The sequence below is a fragment of the Hydra viridissima genome, unplaced genomic scaffold, assembly GCF_058129835.1.
Source record: "Hydra viridissima isolate aposymbiotic clone 2 unplaced genomic scaffold, HvirCarnegie_v1 scaffold_13, whole genome shotgun sequence".
Taxonomy (NCBI): domain Eukaryota; kingdom Metazoa; phylum Cnidaria; class Hydrozoa; order Anthoathecata; family Hydridae; genus Hydra; species Hydra viridissima.
The window spans coordinates 8815052-8829360 of NW_028324312.1; positions in this window are offsets into that span (position 1 = coordinate 8815052).

A 14309-nucleotide genomic window follows, 5' to 3' on the forward strand; every position below is an offset into this window, starting at 1 on the left:
TTTTCAGACGATTATTAAACTCCACAGAGTAAGTTTTTCTAACCAATTGAGAGTAGCACGCTCAATTGGTTAGAAAAACTTACAAGCTCACTCAGACCAACGATCGATAAATCAAGCTTCCCGCAGATTAATGGAGGATCAGATGATTACATTAAAGAATATTTTCTTCAGTTTAAGAAAACAGCTACCTTTAACAAGTGGGACAACAACGAACAACTTAACGCTTTTCCACTCTGCTTTAACAAATCTGTTTCGATATCTTATAAATCCCTTCCAAAGCAAACAAAACAAGTTTTACAACTATTACAACAAGCTTTTCAAAATGGGTATGAACCACCAGAACGCGTTTGGATTAAGAAAAACCAACTTTATGGATTAAAAGAAGGAGAAAAATGTCTTGAACATTTCATAGCAAATTTAGAGAAGCTTTCGGAAGAATTTAAAGTTTCTGAAGGAACCAAGAGAGATTTTTTTATTCAAGGAGTTAATTCTAATTTAAAGAGAAAACTTCTTTTAAGCCAATCAGAGACATATACACAAGCAGTCAGAATCGTTAGAGTGAATAATCCAGTTAACATCATTGCGACACATAGTCGACAATGTAATAAAGACCATGAAAAAATTACAAAACCAGTCGGCTAAACCTAACATTGTATATTTTGCTGAGAATGATGCACCACCAGTGGCTGCCTATAATGCAACACCTGCGAATTTAGCTAACCCCGCAAATGCGACTAGAGAAGTAGCAATGTTCAAAGACGGGAACAGAAAGTTAAAAAACGTCTATAGAGACAAATGAATAATCAGGATCATAACCCAATTCCAGTAAACCAACCAATCTGCTAGATATGCAATAAGACCGGACATTTTGCAAGACAATGCAAACAGGACCCTAGAATTCCACAAAATAACAACTCACTGTATCACTTACAGAAAAAACTCAACAACCGCGATGGAGAAACAATAGAAGCTGAACACCACAGAGTTTCGATAATCAGAACAGAAACATGGATAATAAATACCCTCAACCCAATTCGAATAACCATAATTGGAGATCTACTACCTCAAATAATTCACAAAGAACTTGTAAAGATAATTACTTAAGATCAAGAAGACAAAGTAACAACTGGAATCGATCAAAATACACGAACAAGCTCCCATAAAAATCAAAGAAATGATATGCCAGTTCGTATCCTGGGCGTAGATAGTATAGCCAAATATCAAGAGAATTGTTGCCAATATAATGACAACTCACCTTTGGAATATGATGATGTAGAAGATTACCATTGAGATAACTCCTATGATTACAGACATAACCCCTACACAAACAATCAGATATCATCTCTTGATAAAAGATACTTGTATGAAACTGATACCGATTATTACGATAATACATCAGCAAGAGATTATACGTCTTATGGGATGGATGCTTCACATTTCAACACCCCAAATGATGAAGATAACCTTATGCAACAGGAAATTAGAGAATTACGTAAACAGATCACCCATGAGATGAACTGTCAACAAGATCAGTTTCAATATTTGTTACAAAATATTACTGAGCGAAATTCGACTCTACAAGAGAAAAAGGAAATGAACAAGAAAGATTTTGATCAGCCTAACGCAACAATTTATGAACCCCAAAATATGAAAGACATCAAATGTGAAGATCCAGAATTTTTCAAAAATGAAACAAGTTCATTAAGTTCCCATGACATTGAAAGTAACGTAGAAATTGATCAAAATAACAACAACGACGACAACGACGACAACAACGATACCGATATAAATGACGATGACAATCAAACGAATTTTTATGTGAAATGTTTAAACTTAGTTAATTGAGTTTTGGATTTCACCTTTTTAAAAAGTTTTTTGAACTATATGATTACGAAGATTGTATTTAATTGATTATATACGATTTATTTTAATGTTCATTATATAGCAATTTGAGATTTAATTTGTTTGTTGAAGCACCGCAAGAACTCCTCTACTGAAAGTAAACGAACCAATAACGAGAATTTAGTCTAACATTCCTTAATATGCCACACAAACTGATTCTAAGACCTTAATTCCATAATATTCCATGCAAAAGCTTAAGTCTTCCTACCTTAATTTGAAAATCAAGGGACGATTTTCTTCGAAAAACGGAGCTATGCGAGTTGGGAGAATTAGATTAAAAATAACGATCAGAAAAGACGCACAAAAAAATGATTCGTCCACTCTTCATGCAAATTAATGATAAAGAAAAACAGCGATTGGAAAAGACGCTTACAAGATGACTCGTCCACTTTTCATATAAATAAATGATAAAGCAAAAAGAATTAAGTTAAAAACAACATCTGAGAAAAGAGTACACACGGAGACTTTTTCAACCTCTCATATCAATAAACGATAAAGCGGAAAGAAGAAAAGAAACAACTGGGAAAAGACGTAAACGCGAAAACTCGTAAACGATAAAGCAAAAAGAAGAAAAGTTAAAAACAACGATCGGGAAAAGACTTATATGCGATGATTCATCAATATATCACGTAAGAAAAGACGTATACAAAAAGATTCATCAACCTGCCATAAATAAATGAATAGGCATCGCAACTGAAAAACAAGCAAAACTATAAAAGCTCAAAAAAAAAAAAAGAGTTTGACGGTTAGAAGAAGAAGAGGAAGACGTAAATCTGAAAGAGAAGTAAATTAGAGTCTTAGGAAAATTAAAAAAAAATTTTAAGAAGAATTTTAAAGAGAGAGAATTTTTGTGATTGAAAAATACTTTGATGAACAAATAGTTTAATGAGCAGTTTAATAAGCAGTTAAATAAAAAAAAATTTTAATATTAATTAAAGAAGATTTAATTAAAGAAGAGACATTAGTAATAAAAAGAAGATATATAGAAGAGTAATTGATATAAGCAGTATTGAACACTGCCGGAAACCCTAAGAGAATATTATTTGTATTTTATAAATATAATGAATATAAGAGTGCTAACTATTACACATTAATAGAACGTTTATTGAGTTTTGTTGTTCAACAGAATATACTGAGGATGGCAAACAGAACCTTAGCTATTTAACGAATAAACCTTGCCCATAACTAACCAAACTATCCCCAAACCTCGCCCTTTTCCAACCAAGTAGTCCCCAAGACCATTAACCCGATCCCAACCTTCCATTAACCTTTCCACACAACTCTAAACCCAAACCCCCCTTACCCTTTCACTACAAAAAAACAATACAACACAACAAAAAACATTAAATAAATAATTTCAATTAATCATTAAAATCGCCGCCCTCACAATAGTTATGAATAAAAGACTCCCATGTATTTTTATATCAGATCATCCAGCCATAATCAAAATCATAGTCATGAAACATTATTGAAAAAATATTCTTAATTTTTAACTTTTGATTAATTGAAGTAAATTTGAGTTACTTTTTTGTATTTGTTGAGAGTAAATGATTTGCACACAACATTTAAATCCACCATTTTAAATTTGTGATGGTATTTTTAAAATATGACCTGTTAGGGCTTCACTTTTCATTGATTTTAATGTCTTGAATTTGATTATAAAACTAGGACTCCTGAGTATAAAGATGTGAACTTAAATTAAACTTCATAACAGAGAAAATATTTTTTTTTTGCACTGTAAATGTTAAAAAAAACTTATTTACCATACAATTTTTTAAATGTTTGCTTAAATGATACCATTATAAAAAAGATATTTTAATTTAACAACTTATATGGTTACATAATTATTATAATTAAAGAATTGCTTAAACATTTTTCTCTTTCAATATTATCACATTCACGTATCTTTTCAGGGTGTCAGGACATTTTAAAATTAATTTTTTCTTTTGCCTTTTCGTTATCCAAATTAAGCTGATGAGTGGGCCTAATCTATTCACGACATAAATGCCATGACACTAAGACTTACCGTTACAGAAAGGGCTCGCCACAACGGACTGAGTTCTTTGTTGGCAAGATGTATGTAACGCTGATAGAACCTCAGAAAATGCGTATGCCACCAGTTTCATCAAGTTAAATCTCATCAAACAATTACTGACGCTCTTGAAAAAGAGTCCGCACCTTCTAAGTATCCTCTAAGATCTTTTCCTGAGGCTATCAAATGCAAAGGTTAGAAGCTATAATCTTCATCGGACCAAGATCATAAAGATCATATAATGTGACAAGTTTGCCAAGCTCCTGAACTGGAGGTAGAGACTGGCTAGAAATAGTGTTGTTACAGCTATACATGGCTTCCTGGGTCATAATCAACAAAAATATGATGGAGAATAACATTTGGGGGCTATTTCGTAAAAGTGACTTACAGTACATTCACCAATATAGAAAATCTATTCATTTCTGAAGCCTTTTAAGTAATTTCTTACAGTCTATTTAAAATACAATTGTTGTTTCTTACCAGACCGAATGAACAACAATAAAAATTTTTCTTATTGTCTCAATAAAATTTTCTTTGTACTGCGGTCATAAAATCAAAGTTTGCGCTCAAAGTAGTCGTTGAAATATAACACCTTGAATACAAGGACAAAAAACGTGTTACATAGTGTAATTACTTCTTTGGCGTGAGCGAGAAATTTAACGACTGGGTATACAGCCTAAACTTTACCCAGAGCTAAAACTTAGCCGGAGGAAAATACGGTGAAAAAAAGTTGCTGGTCAACAAGTTTGAGATTTCTATGATTTTTATGAAAAAAAACATCAATCAAATTAGGGTATTTTAGTTGTTATTTTTAAAACACCAAAGTTTCTTCATGGGTTTTTCATGGAAATGTCATGACCCGTGGTGATTTAAACACCAATTGAAAAACCATATTTTTTTTTTTTTATAGTTTTTTCATGGATAAGCCGTGATTCATGGATTTCCTTGGTGACCAAATATCATATCGAAATACCATGCTTTGTTTTCACGGTTTTTTCATCAAATCCTTTGGGTTTTTTGAAACCCCATTGTACTTTAATCGGCATATAATACCATGCAAGCCCATGACGCATGATTTTTATCACGCAAAGTGCAAATTCAGGTATTATTTAGTTTTCTTGATTTTTTGAGTGCTAACAGGAAATGAGATCAATAGAATTAAACTCGTCTTAAAGTTAAAAAAAATATTACAAATACTGCATAACATACTGCATAACATACTACATAACATACTGCATAACATACTACATAACATACTGCATAACATACTGCATAACATACTCCATAACATACTGCATAACATACTGCATAACATACTCCATAACATACTGCATAACATACTGCATAACATACTACATAACATACTGCATAACATACTGCATAACATACTCCATAACATACTGCATAACATACTGCATAACATACTACATAACATACTACATAACATACTGCATAACATACTGAAGGATTTTCTCTGTCTTAAAGTAAAATTCATTTAGCAAATCTTTTTTTTTTTCGCAAATGTTTAAATATGGCTGCAATTTTTTCGCAAATGTTTAAATATGGCTGCAATTTTTTCGCAAATATTTAAATATGGCTGCAATTGATTTGTCTGATATTAACAAAAGTGAAGAAGAATCGTTTATTAAAATTTTATGCGTACTGTCAACACTTTTTCAAAAAAGTCAAATTCTTGATGTTGAAATAAAGAAAAAGTGGGCGTTACTCGACCCTCTCCCACCATCACCCCCACCACTAACCCTATTTTTATGGTTGATTTTGATTGAGAATTTTATGCTGATTAAGATATAAAAACATAGGCTCAAAATTAATATGAAACGCTCTAATATGAAGTTGAAAGTACAAAAATAGACAAACAAACCGCTAATATTCGCCATCATGAATAAGAACTACTTTTGTCTAAAAGTTATCTTTTAAAGGTATTAACAACCTGGTTTTTATTCATTATAATAAAGATTTCAAATAATAGAACTTTATGGGAACTCAATCACTTTTAACTTATGGTGCCAATTTGTTTTAACTAAATTCTTACTTTGTTGTCAAACCAGTTCCGCATCTTCTAAATGGGTTATATCTATAATTCTAAATTTTAGAAAATGGGTTGTATCCACGCCAGGTGATGCACTTTTTTATCCGATTATTTAGATTAGTAGGTTATTACACACATTCTAAATTTAATTTTTATAAGCACGCCGTCTAGAACTAGACTTCATTAAAATATTTAGAACGACCATTTTAAAGGAAAATAGAAAATTCAACAAATTGTTGAACTTTGTATTCAAATCTACTTATGTATTAAAATCCGATTAAAGCTACCATTGTACAAGTTAAAATTCTTTTTAAAAAAGGAAGTTTACAACTTGATAGACTAAGAATAATTTTATATTTAGTTTCAAATTAGGAAGGAAATTGTTTTGTATTCTGGTAATTGCATTTTTTATAATCTGGAAAGAGTTATATTTATGATGCCCAGATGTTTTTTTTTTTGTTAAAACCAATTCTCTTTTGATTTTCCTTATTTTCTGGTTGTCTTAAACTTGAGATTTAGGTTTAGTTTGATGGTAATGTAAGATTGGAGGTCAGCAGGACAGCGTAAAAGTTAAAATCAATTGTCTTTTCAAAACATGGTCTGTTTTTAGCAGGTGGCTTATTTTCTTCATGGGATTTTTCCTAAAAACTATAAATTGTATAGAAATTATCAAGCCTTTCAGTCCCCTAGTACTCAGTTCTAATTTTGGTAAAGTTCTTTTTTAAAAGGATCTCGTTCCGTTCCCCGTTCATTTTGTAAAATAAGAACTCGTTCCAATTCCTCTTTCTACGCTCAAAAAAGGAACTCGCTCCATGTTCCTCAAAAATTAGAGCTCGTTCCTACTTCGTTCCTTTTTTTAAACTTTTTTTACATAGAAATGGTTTTGCTGATACCACATTTATGATAAAATGAGAGCAAATTTATTGTTTCTTTATGAGAGCGAGTATTTTTTTAACGTGTTCTATTTGATCATTACTTTTAGAAAGTTTTTTTAATATTTTGGTGTCCTGCCGGCCAAGTCTGCCTCTGCATGTACTTTAATTTCAGCTCGGAAGTACGAGCATTACAAAAATGTTATTGGAAAATAAAATTTAGAAAACAAGTAAAAAGTATGAAGAAAAAAAAATTTTTAAACAACTTTTTTTTGTTTCAATATAACTAATTTTTCAAATAGAGAGTCACCCAATTTATGCCTTTTTTCAGTCATCACATTAGACCCTGTCGAAAATAGCCACTCAACGTTTTCCTAAAGGGCCAGACAAAACACAATTTGCATATATATAATATTGCTATTTATTCCTTTGAATACAAAATATGATTCCATCCCACTTCGAGGTAAATATTTACCTGAGGGAAAAAGAAAACATTACATAGTGTTAAGTATGATAAATATTTTAATTGCATAGACTTATGACTTTAGTTAAGGACGTTCATTAATAAACTTACTTTATAAGTAATAAACTTAAGTCAACCGAATATAAAATGGATAAAAAGTAACAGCCTTTTGTTTTTGAACTGTCAAAATCAAAAGGCTATTACATCAAAGAGCAAAGTTGTAAATTTTCATGAAAGTATTAGTTTTCATTCACGTTCCTCCAAAAAAAGAGTTCGTTCTCTTTCCTCGTTCCGTTATTTTAAAGGGAACCAATTCCAAGCTTCATCTCTCCAAACTAGAACTCGTTCCAGGAATCCGTTCCTTTTGGAACGCGTTCTTCCAAACACTAGTCCTCTCAATCAAGTCTTGGATAAGTTTGATGTAGTGCTTGGTGCTGTCAGACTCACTTAAAGAAAGGGTAAAAGACTGAAGCTTCTGCGTTTTTTTCAAGTTTCCATGCATTTTTCACAATCCACCAAGTTCTTTTTTTGTGATCTCCAGCATAAAAACAAAAGTTAGGACTGCTCTTTAACAACTTCTCCAGGGCTGACATAAAGCAATGATAATAATCTGAATTATTATCAGGATCTTTCAACTCCAGGGTATCATATCTTTACTAGTTCTTTTCTATTGGAGAACTTCTTGAATTCACATATTATTTCTAGTTGAAAAAAAAATCAGTTAAAATCCTCTTCTTTTTCCTCTAAACTTTTACTGGAGGCAAAAAATTTTTACCAGACTCTGTCTGGTTGTCACTATCTAAGCTTGATAACTATGACTCTATTCACGTGGGTCTGCCTAGGGGTCTCTGCTATTTTTTTAATCTTCACTCTTGCCAGTAAACATTTTCTTTAAAATTTTAGTCACCTTTTCCATCTTGAACTTATCTCTCTTTATGCATTGTTTCACGAATTTTATAACTTCCTTCTTGGTCTCATCATCTCTTTCTGTCACTTTTTATTAAGTTAAAGGTGTTTATCTTGTGAATGGAGAACAGGATATTCCATTAAAAAATTGTTCATCTTCTTCTTGTAGTAGCCCTAAGATAAATTCAGTATTTTAAGCTTTTTTTAGGGTGTGGTACTTCTTGATCATCTAGGTGAATCTGGTCTCGATGGTCTGCTCTTGACAGTCTGCCTAGTTGCTTTTGCCCGAGGTCTATATCTTATCCCAAGCAATCTCAGATTAAAGACCGATCCGATAAGAGAGTGTAACAATGAGCTTCTCCAAGCTCCGCCGTCTGCATTTAGTCTTACGAAGGGGCATCAATGGGGTGAAGAAAAGGTCTATAGATCTGGTAACACCTGGAAAAGGGGATAAAAATCCGATGAAGCCTGACACAGGAGATAAATAGACTGATAGCGGTGTTAAAAAGCCAGATATCGAGCTACCCACAGCAAAGTCATCAAACGAATACCAGGCAGAACTCAACTCCTTAATCATGGGGGGGTTAGGTGGCTGCCTTGTTGGGTCACTCTATTTGGTACGTCGCGCATTGAATCAGCAAAAATATATTGTCCATCGTCGTGCGCAGCTCTATAGGTCGCATGTCTTGAATACGAGTATAGCTTTTGTGAGTACAACTGGAGTTTTATCAGCATCATGGAGTTTAAAGTTTATCTGGTCTATAGAAGTATTAGGCACCATTTGAATTCTATGTGACAAAGGGGGCTGTGTTATCGAGATAGGCAACATCGAGAACCGTACTACCCCTACCCTGGAAATTTGAACCACTTGAATCAACAGCGTCACACAAGACTAGAAATATCATATTTCCTGGAAGTGCTGCTAAAATTCAGAACAGTCTTATCTTCGAGCATTGAGAGGTAATTATTGGCGAGGCTAGCGTGAAAGTGGCGCCGAGCGATGGACTGTTGTTATAGACGGTGAATACCTGATGGTTTCTCATGGCTTGGATGATATAATGTTGGGCAACACTGTTCTAATGGGAGAAGAATAACATCAATCATATAAAGCTAACACACAATGTCCGAGAGAGACTCTATCCAACGTTGCCCAACATCATGAGCGCGCCTTCCGTAGCACCATCCGCATCATCCTTAATCTCAGAGTCGACACTGACAGCACTATCGGCTATGGATAGGTCTGCCCTGAGTAAAAAAAGAGAAGCTCTCTGAGAGTTATCGACTACTTTTGAAAAGAAGAAATAATACCGCCAAAACGCTAACAGTCTGGGTAGCTATCTCTTATAAGGTTGGTATACTACCGGTGTCATCGCGGCTAGTCTCGCAACGTCTGGAATTGGCTCAATCGCTGGGAGTACGCTTTTATGTGTCGGGGCAACATGCAGCATCCTATCGAGCCTGTTTAGCATCATTGCGTTATCTGTACGCGTCGGCCGAGCTGGAAGATGGGCGTCACCGTGCTACCAACCCTATCTGGTCTATAATAACACTCACTATTGATTTTGTCATGAGACAGTCAGTCCCTAATAGTCCTACTGATGGATCGCCTAGATGCTTCGTCCGTGAAGAGCTATCTATCATTTTGGATGGGATTGAGTTACCACCAGATAGACTAGTGACGCAACGCGTAGTGTTTATATGCCAGGGTCCTGTCACCGCCCGGCTCTATCCAAGCCATGCTAGCGCAATAGGACCCAGAGCGTTGACTTAAGGATAGCGTGGAAGGTTTACCAAGCCAGAGATCTCAGCCCTTAACCACTAGATCTAGAATGGAATACACTCACAAATCTGTGAAATAACTTTAGATGCGACCACTGATATAGGAGTGGTCGTGGAGGCTGTTATGGAGGTTGAAGGTTAGGTTAAGTGGGAGAGCTTCGCTCCATCCCAGGAGCAAATGGTGTGACAACATCATCTGTCATTTTTGCCGAGTTAAAAAACATACCTAATCTGTTGCCTACAATTGATATATAAGATATTGTCTTCAATATGTTAAATATAGTTAATGGGGCACATTGAACTTTAACTATGCAGGGCTCTTTGCCCAGAGGATTAAAATACCTCATATTAGATTTTATATATTACTATGGTTTTATACAGTTAGAATGTTTTTACTTTATTAGTATATTAGAATGTTTTTGTTTAAAAGCTACAAAGTTAAATGAATGGCCTGTATTTACGATTATAATGAACAAACGTTATGTTTGTATAGGAACAAACAATTGCTTTTAGCATTCCATTTTTTTAAATCTATTTTTGTTATAAACTACTATTATGTAAAGTACTTATTAAAAAACAAAACTAAAAAAACAGATAGAGTTGCTATACAAAACGAATTAATGAAAGCAGCTGTTTAACAAATTTTAGAAGGACCAGTTTTCAGACCTTTTTTTTTTCAGAAAAGATTCTTCAATTCTGCATGTGATAATCAGGTCACAAACCAAGACCTATGATAATTTACCATATTTTAATAGTTCGAGAGCCATACACAAAACCTATAACTATACCATATAATATAAAGAAAGGATTTCGGGTAGCTGGCATTGAGCCATTAAATCTTGAAATTTATGAAGATGATGAACATTTACCATCATTAGTTACGGACTGTACTGCTTCAGATACAGTTACCACCTTTCCTGTCAAAAACATGGAACCTGAAATAACTATAATGCATGTTTGCATTGCACCTATACCCTTCCTTGAAGTTTTGAAACCTTACTCAAAAGCCTCTGCCAGGAAAAATAACCTTAAAAGTAGGCAACTAAAAACAAGGATCTTGACTGATACTCCAGTCAGAAACGAAATTTGTTCGTCCAAAGAAAAGAAAACTCTAAACAAACTAAACAACGAAAGAAAGTCGCCACAAAAGAAAAGAAATAGAGGGAAACTAAGAATTACTTGCTTAGCAATAAAAAGTAATGTAAAACTAAAGCTGTTTCACACCTTTACATTGACAAATGATAACAGTAAACTTAAGTGATAATTAAGTGATAAATTCATGATAATGAAAAACATAGCTGCGCCCAGTGGAAAATAAAGGTTGTGTTTCGGACCAAAAATCAATAACTTTTTTTCTTACTAAAAATAAAGAATTGAAATTTTGCACAAATGTAAAGTAGTATATGACGCTTCTAATGGAATACTTTTCATAAGAATTTTTTATAATACGAAATTAAAAACAAATAAATAAAAAATCAAAAGCTTCAAAAATAGAATTTTTTTTTTTTTTACACTTAACATAATACTTAACAAATGTATGAAAATACATTAAAATTATTGGAAACGACGAAAAATTTCCTATTAATTATAGACATGTTTAAAATAGTATCTTAACAACAATATTTAAATAGTTGTTTTTATGAAATAATGCAAAGGTATATTAAAGCTACCATATCATAACTACATAGAGACTTTCAGTTCCTGAAATCAGTTCGTTGACTTTCAAAAGCTGCAGAGTATCTTCATCAATTTCTTGCACATTTTTGTTATACGGTTTTCTAATGCTGGTGATGTACGGATCGGAAGTGTACAGAAGAGTTTGAAATACATCCTCATTTGTAACTGATTGAGAACTTTTTCTGGCATAATAAAGGCGAAATTTTTTAAAATTCTTATTACGGGATTCTTGCGCATCTTCTGAAAGTTAACCTATAGGAAGTACTGCAAAGTGCTTTATAATATTTTCTCCGTAAAGTAAGATTTTGTGGACTGAAGATGGCATATAGTACCAACTATAATTGGTCACATAAATTCGGGCATTTTCTACAGCATAACTACCAAAACTTTCAGAATTTATTATAACACTTGAGGATCATGTAAATTATTATAACACTTGAGGATCATATAACGCTTGCAGAATCATGTAAAATTGCTTAATCAAATTTTTATCCACTCCAGTGATTTCAGCTGAGCAGCTTGATTGTAAAAAAATCTTCTACTAGTGTTACCATTATTGGTATTACCACTTACTTGTCTTGGTTTGTCAATGATCAATCTTAGCTCCTCACGAAAACGTTTCTGCACCAAGATCTTCTTCTCTCTCTCACTTGTGGCTGCTCATGTTTGCCAATGATCAACACTCCTTACGAAAACTTTAGGAGTGTTGATCATTGGCAAACCAAGATCTTCTTATCTTGCTTCAACCGTTTCTTTTCTTTGCTTGTGGCTGCCCATGTTTGGAAAGAAAGCTTGCAAGAAATATGTAATATCATTTTCATAAACGAATCTAGCCATGTAATGTAGACAATCCGTACTGATTCGAATTTTCATTTAGGTCTAGAAGCCACTTTAGTCAAATAGTTCATTTGCCGTGGAGTAGCTCCACATATTGTAGAGGTAGACCCAGAATGCGTATCCGTTAATGCCAGAGCCACTTTTCTATCTATCATTGTTAGAAAAAGTTCATATTTTACTTGTACACTTTTACCATTTTTATAAATTAGAGACGGCCGCAAAGAGTTTGTGGCTCTTTATTTTATCTGTAATGGCTTTAGTTTTCTCGGGAGTCGCTTTTCAAAATTCTTTGCATATAGGTCGACAAAAACAAACAGATGAAAGTGCTGGATTTTGCCAAACAAATGCGCCAGTTACTTTATCAATTAATTTAATATGCATCAAAGAACTAATAAACAAATTTGCATCAGAAATAAGTTCAGATTCCTCTGGAAGTTTCTGCTTGTATTGGTTTGGCCAGAGGAACCATCACAGCTCCATTTTCTATATAAAAGTAAATGTCTGAGTTTAATACTGTACAAGGAAACTATGGTCAAAATTCTAGCTACAGTGTGATCCAATAAATCTTGCTGTTCCAGAATTTTCGCATTTGTGTTCGTAATTTCTATTGCAGAAGATAGTGGAATACAGGTCTGTTAAATTTCTTGAAATTTATAATATGGTGGGAATATGGAACATTTTTGTTCATTTGTTACCTTCCTCATGCACAAATATTGTGCTTTTGTTAAATCTAAATCAATAAACACGCTGAGTACTTTTTCATCCGTTAGCATATTTTTCTGGCTTGCGTTTTCCAAAAAACTAAATGATTCCACAAGTTTTGCTTCTGCTTCTTCTCCTATTGAACGCAATGCCTGAAAACATGTATTAAAGATGCGCTCAAATCCATATTCCTAACGTGGTACTTTTTCATTTTTTTGCTGGATTCTGACAAATCTCTATAAGACACACACGGTTTTTCCCGTTTTTCAAAAGAAGTACATGGCATAGAGTCGGTTATCACCTCTTCTGAGTTAGGTAAAGATACACAACATTCAGAATCCAACCAATCACTATTCTAAGATAAAAAAACTTCCTTTTTCTGTGACGCCTGTATCCATCGTTTATTAAACGACGAAATAATGTGCCTTTGAATATCACTAATGATGAAGCACATGTTGTCCTCAGAAAGTTGATAATTTTCTTATAAAACTGTTGACAGTTCCTCCAACTGTCCTTCCTCCATCAAATATAGGAAAGCAATAATTTACGTTTCGAACACTTAAAAGTTGTCATTTTAACAAGTCACTAAAGTAACGTACGTAATATTCAATAGTCAAACGTGTCGGTTTAATTTCCACTGTGAACTTGTTTTACTGATATGTTTCAACTCTTTATATATTGGCATTGTGCATTCACCACAAAATGAGTACAAAAATAAAAGAATGCCATGCTATTAATAAAAATTGATAATAAATTAAAAAACATATACCAAGCTATTGACATAAATGAACAAAATTTGAAACGAAGATAAAAAGCAGTTTTCTGGTTTTTTTTACTTTTATCATTTTTTTCCAGATAATTTTGGAAACCGCACGTCATTCTGCAACTCATTCTTATACATGGTTTTAATAAGTACCTAGGCTACAATACTATATTAAATGTAAAGCGTGGGGAAGCGTGGGTAACAGCCAAAAGTCTCAGTGAACTTGAAGAATATATATATTTTTTCATTTACTTTATTGTTCAAATAATTACCTCCTAATTATTACCATATAATTAAAAGTGTATATTTCCTTAAAATCTCCATAA